Raw genomic sequence first — 10,810 nt, 5'->3', positions numbered from 1 at the left:
AGCAACAGCCTGACTTAGTCATCCTCATGAAATCATACCTTGCAGATAATGTCCCAGACTCCACCACCACTATCCCTGAGGACAGTCCCAGCACAGTGGTCTAGAGTTGGGAGGGAGTTGACCTGGGAGTCCTCAACATCGACTCTGGACCCCATGAAGTCTCATGGCATCTTCCATGTTGAACATCACTTGGAGGAAGCACTGAGGGTGGAAAGGGTGCAGAATGTACTCTGGGTGGGGGACTTCAATGTCCATCACCAAGAGTGGCTCGGTAGCACCACTACTGACCGAACTGGCCGAGTTCTAGATGATATAGCTGCTAGACTGGGTCTGTGGCAAGTGGTGAGGGAATCAACAAGAGGGAAAAACATACTTGACCTCATCCTCACCATCCTGCCTGCCACAGATGCATCTGCTCATGACAGTATCGGTAGGGGTGACCACTGCACAGTCATTGTGGAGGCGACGTCCCGCCTTCACATTGAGGATACCCTCCATCGTGTCGTGTGGCACGGTGTAGCACTGTGCTAAATGGGATAGATTTCGAACAGATGTAGCAACATAAGACTGGGCATACATGAGGCACTGTGGGCCATCAGCAGCAGCAGAATTGTACTCGAACACAATCTGTAACCTTGTGGCCCGGCATATCCCCCACTCTACCATTACCATAAAGCCAGGGGATCAACCCTGGTTCAATGAAGAGTGCAGGAGGGATTGCCAGGAGCAGCTCTGGGCATACCTAAAAATAAGGTGTCAACCTGGTGAAGCTATAAAACAGGACTACTTGCGTGCCAAACAGTATAAGCAGCAAGTGATAGAGAGAGCTAAGCGATCCCACAACCAATGGATCAGATCTAAACTCTGCAACCCTGCCACATCCATTTGTAAATGATGGTGGACAATTAAACAACTCACTGGAGGAGGAGACTCCACAAGTATCCCCATCCTCAATGATGGAGGAGCCCAGCACATCAGTGCAAAAGATAAGACTGAAGCATCCACGACAATCTTCAGCCAGAAGTGCCGAGTGAATGATCCATCTTGGCCTCCTCCAGAAGTCCCCAGCATCACAAGTGTCAGTCTTCAGCCAATTTGATTCACTCCACATGATATCAAGAAATAGCTGAAGGCACTGTATACTGCAAAGGCTATGGGCCCTGATAATATTCCGGCAATCGTACTGAAGACTTGTGCTCCAGAACTTGCCGCACTCCTAGCCAAGCTACTCCAGTACAGCGACAACACTGGCAACTACTCGGCTACGTGGAAATTGCCCAGGTATGTCCTGTACACAAAAAACAGGACAAATCCAACCCGGCCAATTACCGCCCCATCAATCTACTCTCGATCATTAGTAAAGTAATGGAATTCATCAAGGCTCCTTAGACAGCACCTTCCAAACCCACAACCACTAACACCTAAAAGGACAAGAGCAGCAGATAGATGGGAACACCACCATCTGGAAGTTCCCCTCCAAGTCACTCACTATCCTGACGTTCTTTCACTGTTGCTGGGTCAAAATCCTGGAACTCCCTCCCTAACAGCACTGTGGATATACCTACACCACATGGACTGCAGTAGTTCAAGAAGCAGCTCATCATCGCCTGCTCAAGGGCAATTAGGGATGGGCAACAAATGCTGGCCCAGCCAGCAAAGCCCACATCCCGTGAATGAATTGTTGTGGCAACGTACAGTTTTACACGCATGTTGTAGCCTGGAGCTATGGGATAGTGATGGCAGAGAATCCGATTTCTGTCCATCATATGAATGACCATAAATCTCTCCCACTCTGATCACCCTGCCATGGGCGAATGCTGGAATGATTACTCATTCATATAGACATACACAGAGAGATGCACACCAGAGTTCCCAATCCCTCTGGGAAGAGCAAGAGTTTCCTAGAACTAGGGTACATACCCTGAGCACTGCAGGAGCCTGGGAGATCAGGGATTTTGCACTGCAGTGGATCCATTCCCCCCGCCGCCTCTCGCCCCCGCCCACCACCCACCCCCACCTCCCACTCAGTGACTTGACCCACAGATTTCAGAGAACTTGTCACTCAGAAGTGAGGGAAGAGGGGGACGGCTCTCAGCATTCATGCGACCCTCCAAATCAGGCTTAGCTTCTCTGAAGTGGGGTTTGGTCTCTGAAATGGGGGCATCTGAAGTGATGGGGGGTGTGATTTATGAAGCCCATAGGAGCAGAAAATATGGTGTGCGGGGACACTTAAATAGGCAGGATGCGAAATTCCGCTTTCTCAAAAGCGGGTTGAGATGCAGAGCTAAAGTCAGTGGCGTGTTTGCGGCATGTTGAGCATTACACCGGCCTGTGGCAGGTTCCTGCTCATACTACATTTGCAAGCCACGTATACTCATTAGCATAAAATAGTGGTAGTGGTCGTGGGTTTGGAAAGTGCTGTTGAAGGAGCCTTGGTGAATTCCTGCAGTGCATTTTGTAGATGGTACACACTGCTGCTACTGTGCGTTGGTGGTGGACAGAGTTTGTGTATTGGATGCCAAGCAAGCGGGCTGTTTTGTCCTGGATGGTGTCAAGCTTCTTGTGTGTTGTGGGAGCTGCACTCATCCAGGCAAGTGGGGAGCATTCTAACACACTTATGTGCCTTATAGTTGGTGGACTGGCTTTGGGGAATCAGGAGGTGAGTTACTCATCACAAAATTCCTAGCCTCTGACCTGTTCTTGTAGCCACAGTATTTATATGGCTGGTCCAGTTCAGTTTCTGGTCAATGGTAATTCCCAGGATGTTGATAGTGGGGGATTCAGTGATGGTAATGCTATTGAACACCAAGGGGTGATGGTTAGATTCTCTCTTGTGGGAGACGGTCATTGCCCGAATCTTGTGTGGCGTGAATGTTACTTGCCACTTGTCAGCCCAATCCTGGATATTGCCCAGGTCTTGTTGCATTTGGACATGGACTGCTTCAGTGTATTAGGAGTCGTTAATGGTACTGAACATTGTGCAATCATCAGCAAACATCCCCACATCTAACCTTATGATGGAAGGAAGGTCATTAATGAAGCAGCTGAAGATGGCTGGGCCTAGGATACTCCCTGAGGAATTCCTGCAGTGATGCCTAGAGTTGAGATGACTGACCTTCAACAACCACAACTATCTTCCATTGTGCTAGGTATGATTCCAAACAGCGGAGAGTTCCCCCCGCCCCCCCGATTCCCATTAACTCCAGCTTTGCTAGGGCTCTTTGATGCCACACTCTGTCAAATGCTGCCTTGATGTCAAGGGCAGTCACTCTCACCTCACTTCAGGAGTTCAGCTCTTTTGTCCATGTTTGAACCATGGTTGCAATGAGGTCAGGAGCAGAGTGGCCCTTGGGGGGCCCAAACTGGGTGTCAATGAGCAGGTTATTGCTAAGCAAGTGCCGCTTGATAGCACTGTTGATGACCCCTTCCATTACTTTACTGATGATCGAGAGTAGACTGATGGGGCGGTAATTGGCCGGGTTGGATTCATCTTGCATTTTGTGTACAGGACATACCTGGGAAATTTTCCACATAGCCAGGTAGTTGCCAGTGTTGTAGCTGTACTGGAACAGCTTGGCTAGGGGTGCGGCAAGTTCTGGAGCACAAGCCTTCAGTACTATTGCTGGAATATTGTCAGGGCTCCAAGCCTTTGCAGTATCCAGTGCCTTCAGCTATTTCTTGATATCATGTGGAGTGAATTGAATTGGCTGAAGATTGGCATCTGTGATGCTGGGGACCTCTGGAGGAGGCCGAGATGGATCATCCACTCGGCAATCTGGTTGAAGATTGTAGCAAATGCTTATCTTTTGCAATGGTGTGCTGGGCTCCTCCATCATTGAGGATGGGGATATTTGTGGAGCATCCTACTCCAGTGAGTTGTTTAATTGTCCACCACCATTCACTACTGGATGTGGCAGGACCACAGAGCTTAGATCTGATCCGTTCATTGTGGGATCACTTAGCTCTGTCTATCACTTGCTGCTTATGCTGTTTGGCATGCAAGTAGTCTTGTGTTATAGCTTCACCAGGTTGACACCTCATTTTTATGTATGCCCGGTGCTGCCCCTGGCATGCTCTCCTGATTGAGCCAGGGTTGATGCCTTGGCTTGATGGTAATGGTAGAGTGCGCTGGGCCATGAGGTTACAGATTGTGTTCGAGTACAATTCTGCTGCTGCTGATGGCCCACAGCGCCTCATGGATGCCCAGTCTTGAGTTGCTCGATCCGTTCGAAACCTATAACATTTAGCACGGTGGTAGTGCCATATAACAGGATGGAGGGTATCCTCAATGTGAAGGCAGGACTTCATCTCGACAATGACTGTGTGGTGGTCACTTCTATCAATACTGTCATGAACAGATGCATCTGCAGCAGACAGGTTGGTGAGGATGAGGTCAAGTTTATTTTTCCCACTTGTCGCTTCCCTCACCAGCTTCCGCAGACCTTGTCTAGCAGCTATGTCCTTTAGGTCTCAGCCAGCAGTGGTGCTACCGAGCCACTCTTGATGATGGACATTGACGTCTCCCACCCAGAGTACATGCTGCACCTTTGCCACCCTCAGTGCTTCCTCCAAGTGGTGTTCAACACAGAGGAACACTGATTCATCAGCTGAGGAGGGCGGTACATGGTAATCGGCAGGAGGTTTCCTTGCCCATGTTTAACCTGATATCATGGGGTCCAGAGTCAATGTTGAGGACTCCCAGGGCAAGTCCCTCCCACTTGTATATCACTGCCCTGCTGGTGCTGGTGCGACAGGACATATCCAGGGATGGTGATGCCTGGGATATTATCTGTAAGGTATGATTCCATGAGGATGACTATGTCAGGCTGCTACTTAAATAGTCTGTGAGACAACTCTCCCAGTTTTGGCACTAGCCCCATGATGTTAGTAAGGAGGGCTTTGCAGGGTCAACAGGGCTGTGATTGCCATTTCCAGTGCCTAGGTCGTCTGTCCAGTTTCATTCCTTTTTTGTGACTTTGTAGCAGTTTGATATAACTGAATGGCTTGCTAGGCCATTTCAGAGGGAATTTAAGAGTCAACCACATTGCCATGGGTCTGGAGTCATATGCTGGCCTGGCCTGGCCAAGTAAGGGCAACAGATTTCTTTCTCTAAAGGGCATTAGTGAACCAGATAGGTTTTTACAACAATCATTCCATCATCATTAGACTTTAATTCCAGATGTTTATTGAGTTCAGATGTTTATTGAGTTCAAATTCCACCATCTGCCATGGCAGGATTTGAACCCAGGTCCTCAGAGAATTAACTCAGGTCTTTGGATTACTAGTCCAGCAACAATGCCACTACGCCATTGCCTCCCCTTTAACATAGAAAGGAGGGCCAGCTGAATCTGCAAGTTCAGCCATGCCCCACAGAGTGATGAGTATAACATTGAATACTAACATGAACATTCAACGAAGAGTGAAAGCAAAAACACAATATTGTTTCTTCCACACTAAAGGAAATGTCCCTAATTCCCCTGTAGCCATCAATGCGTGCCAGCCACGAGGCTACCTGTACATTTAGCTCTCTGACTAAGCTGGTCTTAACAAATAGCAAATGTACACATATGATTAAAATGAAATCAATGCATTGTGAAATATTTTCAAGTGAAATTTAAATTTGAAAAACACCTGTGCCAACATTGTGCTCTCAAGTGTTATGTCAATGGCAATGGAGTTGGCAAGAAAGCTGTGGCTGTGGTACAGAGCCTCCCGGTTTGACCAGGAAGCTCTTTTATAGCCTGCCCGTACCTGCAGCATTGCCGGCTGATGGGGAGTTTCGCCGGTGAAAAGCTTCCCCTGCTGTTGAATTACTTGTGTTATCCATGCATGCCTCCAGCACTTAGAATTTTAATTATAATCACATGGGAAATGGGGGAAAAAAGAGAGAGTGGAAGCAGCACACTGTTCTGGTTACGACATGAAGAATGGCACAGTGTAGACAAAATCCCAGCTGGGTCTCCTGCAATAGGGGTGGGGAAGGATAGAGGGGGGTGACTCTGAATTGCGGGAGTCTCTGAAATGAGGGTCTCTGAAATGTCAGGTCCTTGTTTTCCCCTATCCCCTTCCATTAGTTCTCCCTCTTCACCCACTCACAGATGGTGTCTTGGCTCTTGGAACTTGTCATACAACAGCTGTTGGTGCAAGACCAAAAAACTACAGGGGAAAACAATCATTATAAGGTAAATGCAATAACATGTGCGGAAATAACGTGACCAGAATGTCATGTGATCAAACCTCCAGGAATGCCTTCGAGCAGAGTTGGCACCCCTAATCTGCACACGCAGGCCCACACACGCATACACACACAATGGGAAACTAAAGGTCAACTGCTGGAATAAAGTAAAGAATAATTTTGGTTGGCATATTAAAAATAGACCCAGTGGCACTGGAAACTGCAGAAAGACAAAAGAGGCGGTATCAGATATATTTACCTTGATAACTGACTGACAATTGACATTTCACATACAGCACCATTAGCCTGCTCATTCTAATAACTGATGTGTTTGACTATTGAAACAGCATGTTATTTGCAAGTTAATGCCATGAGCATTGATGAGTTTTTAATTTAAATGTATCGACCTATTAGGAAACCATTTGCGTAAAGAAGATAACCATGCACTTTGCCTTTAAAACAACATTTCCCCAGTTTAATTCCAACAAGTGTCAGTAACATAATGGCCCGTAACTTCTGGTGGAGTGACATTTGAGTCGGGTTGCCACGCCACATGTCATTACTTACCTTGAAATCCAGCCGCTCCTATCTCGCCTGCCCTTCCGACTCAGGCCAGACGAGATCTGTGTGGTGCAGCGGTTCCCATGCATGGCTGCAGCGTCTGCGGAAAGATGGACTACAAGGAAAGAAGGACACGCCCCCTTTTTACGACACTAGCTGCCATAAACAAGGTAAGTTTAAAGGTCCAGTCATTTTGACAAACCAGGGAGAAGCAGAGTGCATAAGGTATGTGTGCAGGATTTGTATGGGGATCGGTGTGGGCAGGTGGGATGGGTTGGGCCTGGGGTGGTGGGGGTAGGGAGAAGATGGGGGAGGCGAGTGGAGGGAGGGGGAGGGTGTGGGAGGGTCGGGTCTGGGTGGGAGGGGGGCTCAAGGGGGGGGAGGTCACCAGGGCCTGGCTGGGTGGTGGCGGTAGGGTTGGGATGAGTCAGGCCTTGGAAAGTGGGTGTGCTCATGCCGGTTGCGGGAGGAGAGGAGTTGGGTCTGTCGGGCCTGGGGTGGGGGAAGGGTCTAACCTGGCTTGGAGGGGGTTGGGATCAGGCCGGGTTTGTGTGTGGGTGGGGTGGGGGGGGGGGGGCGGAGTTGGTCAGGTCAGGTCAGGCCTGGAGGGGTGGTGAGGAGGGTATTTGGGTCAGGGAGGTGGGGGAGTTAGGTCAGGGGTTTGGGGGTTGGGGATGCGGAGTGCGGTGGGGGCAGGTGGGTTGAGGAGTCCCAGGGGTTAGTGGGGAGTGGGGGTGTGATTGTGGGTGGGAGCCCTGTTGGGGGGTCAGGAGGTGATGGATCCTTGGGGGAGTAGGGGGTGGCAGGGGTGTGGCAATGGGGGGAGGGGGTAGAGACCATGAGACCATAAGACATAGTAGCAGAATTAGGCCATTCAGCTCATTAGGTCTGCTCCACCATTCAATCAGATCATGGTTGACCTGATAATCCTCAACTCCACTTTCTTGCCTTTTCCTCACAACCTTTGATTCCCTTACTGATTAAAAATCTGTCTATCTCATCCTTGAAAATACTTAACAATCCAACTTCTACAGCCCCCTGCGGTAAAGAATTCCACAGATTGACTACCATCTGAGAGAAGAAATTCCTCCTCATCTCTGTTTTATATGGGCACCCCCTTATTCTGAGATTATGCCCTCTGGAACTCGACTCTCCCACAAGGGGAAACAACCTCTCAGCATCTACCCTGTCAAGCCCCCTAAGAATCTCCACTGTTTCAATAAGGTCGCCTGTTATTCTTCTAAACTCCAATGAGTGCAGGCCACACCTACTCAACCTCTCCTCATAAGAAAATCCCTCCATTCCCGGGATCAACCTAGTGAACTTTCCCTGGACTTCCTCCAATGCCAGTATATCTTTCCTTAGATACGGGGACCAAAACTGTTCACAGTATTCTAGGTGTGGTCTAACTAATGCCTTGTATAGCTTTAGCAAGACTTCCCAATTTTATGCTCCATTTCCTTTGAAATAAAGGCCAACATTCCATTTGCCTTCCCTATTACCTGTTGAACTTCTGTGCTAGCTTTTTGGGATTCATGCACAAAGACTCCCAAATCCCTCTGTCTTGCAGCCTTCTGCAGTCTTTCTCCATTTAAATAATATTCAGCTCCTCTATTCTTCCTGCCAAAGAGCATAACCTCACATTTTCCCACATTATATTCCATCTAACAAGTGTTTGCCCACTCACTTAACCTGCCTATACCTCTTTGTAGACTCCTTGAGTCATCCTCACCACTTGCCTTCCCACCTATTTTTGTGTCATCCACAAGCTTGGTGATAGGACATTTACTTCCCTCATCTAAATCATTAATATATATTATAAATAATTGAGGCCCCAGCACTGATCCCTGTGGCACTCCATTAGTTACGGGTTGCCATCCCGAAAATGCCCCCCTTAGCCCAACTCTCTGTTTTTTATTAGATAGCCAACCCTCTATCCATGCTAATATACTAACCCCAACACCATGGGCTCTTATCTTATTAAGTAGCCTTATGTGTGGTACCTTATCGAATGCCTTTTGGAAATCCAAATATATTCCATCTACTGGTTCCCCTTTATCTATTCTGCTTGTTACCTCCTCAAAGAATCCTAATAAATTTGTTCGGTGTTATTTCCCCTTCATGAAGCCATGCTGACTCTGCTTGATTAGGTTAAGTATTTCTAAATGCTCTTTATAATAGTCTCCAACATTTTCCTGGTCCCTCATTATTATTTGCCCGGCCTCATTCTCTAAGGGGCCTATGTTCACTTTGACCTCTGTCTTCATTTTTATATATTTAAAGAAGCTCTTACTGTCTGCTTTTATATTATTTGCTAGTTTACCCACAAAATTTATTTTTTCCCTCTTTATTATTTTTTTGGTCATCTTTTGCTGGTTTTTAAAACTTTCCCAATCCTCTGGCTAACCACTAATCTTTGCCACATTGTGTATTTTTTCTTTCAATTTAATATCGTCCTTAACTTCCTTGGTTAACCATGGTTGGTTTACCCAAGAGCCCTGTGGGGATTGGCGGGCGCCCCGGGGACAGTGAAGGGGGCGGGTGGAGGGAGACCCGGGGGTGGAGAGTGGGGTTTTAGAGGATTACTGTGGAGGTTTGGGAGGGTGGGCTGTCCTGTGGAGGATAGTTGTTGGGGGGGAATGGTAGTGAGGGGCTTTGGGAGGAGTCCCTTGGGTTGTCGGGGGCTAGTGAGGGGGTGGGGTGAGTGCCATGTGGGTGGGCCGGGCGGTAGTCAGGGTAGGTAAGTGCAACAGTTAACCAGAAGCTAGAAGTGGTTTTAATTCTTCCAATTTTTTCTGGGTAACTATTGCTGTGAGACAGTCGGAACCACCTGAAGTTTGCGATTTAAATCGCATTTTCAGATAGCTCTCAGTGCAGGGCAATTGCCCAAAGGAAGTTTGAACTTCCCGGGCAATTGTCATGTAACCCTTAGATAAAAACAAAATACTGCGGATGTTGAAAATCTGAAACAAAAACAAAAATTGCTCGAAAAACTCAGCAGGTCCGACAGCATCAGTGGAGAGAAAGACAGAGTTAACATTTCGAGTCCGTATGACTCTTCTTCAGGACAGGGAGGAGTGCCTTGGGTTGTCGGGGGCTAGTGAGGTTCCGGGGTGTTCTGAAGAGAAGTCATACGGACTCGAAGCGTTAACTCTGTCTTTCTCTCCACAGATGCTGTCAGACCTGCTGAGATTTTCCAGCATTTTTTGTTTTTATGCCATTTAATCATTACCTGGGAACTTCTGGGGGAAGCAGGGCAGGGCTGTTCCCCAGAGCTCAGTAGTTATGGCCCAATGTTTCATCTCATTATACATTAGTATTCCTATTTCATTGATTTCTAACTGCTCCTGATATTTCTGGATGGGTAAGAGCTGGTTAATTCTTTCATATTTGTTTCTCTATTGCTTTTTCCACAAATTCCCTGCAGCTGATCCAATGGTGCAGCTCTGCACATTTGCTTGTGGGCTTAATAGCATGAACAGCTAATTGTTTGACCACTTGACACCTCAAAACTTGTTTGAACTGTTGTGCGTGCCACAAAGTGTTTGCCTATAAATTAACAAAAGCATTTGTTTTTCCTTATTAGTTTATAGCACAAGGGTATAGCTGATCAATTTTGGATCGTGAACACAAAGTCCTTCGAACTTTAGCTGAAACTTTTACAATTAACTAAACAAGTGCTCAGCACAGAAGCAGATAATTCCAATTTGGCACTAATACAAAACAGAAATGCTGTGGATACTGGAATAGCCCCAAACATTACATTACTGTAGTGTTTCCATCCCTCCCTCCTCCTCAAACCAAAAAAAAAAGAGAGGGAGAGGCAGTACCTTCAGGAGTGCACCAGACCTGCGAGGGACACTCTTCTGAAAGAGGATATTTAAAAAGCAGCTGATTGGTGAGTAAACCCTGGTGAGTGTTTTTTTCAATCTATTAAAGTTATTCATTGCTTAATACTGAGGTAGGAGCTTTAAAAAAACGTATAGAGTAGTACTGTACAAGTATAATTAGTCAAGAAGCAAGGTTCCTAGCTAACATAAATAAGGCCCCGAGTTAGCGTATTTTTTAAGGGAG

The sequence above is a fragment of the Cetorhinus maximus genome, chromosome 3 (genome assembly GCF_964194155.1).
Source record: "Cetorhinus maximus chromosome 3, sCetMax3.hap1.1, whole genome shotgun sequence".
NCBI classification, from domain to species: domain Eukaryota; kingdom Metazoa; phylum Chordata; class Chondrichthyes; order Lamniformes; family Cetorhinidae; genus Cetorhinus; species Cetorhinus maximus.
Note: the sequence above shows the minus strand (reverse complement) of the source record.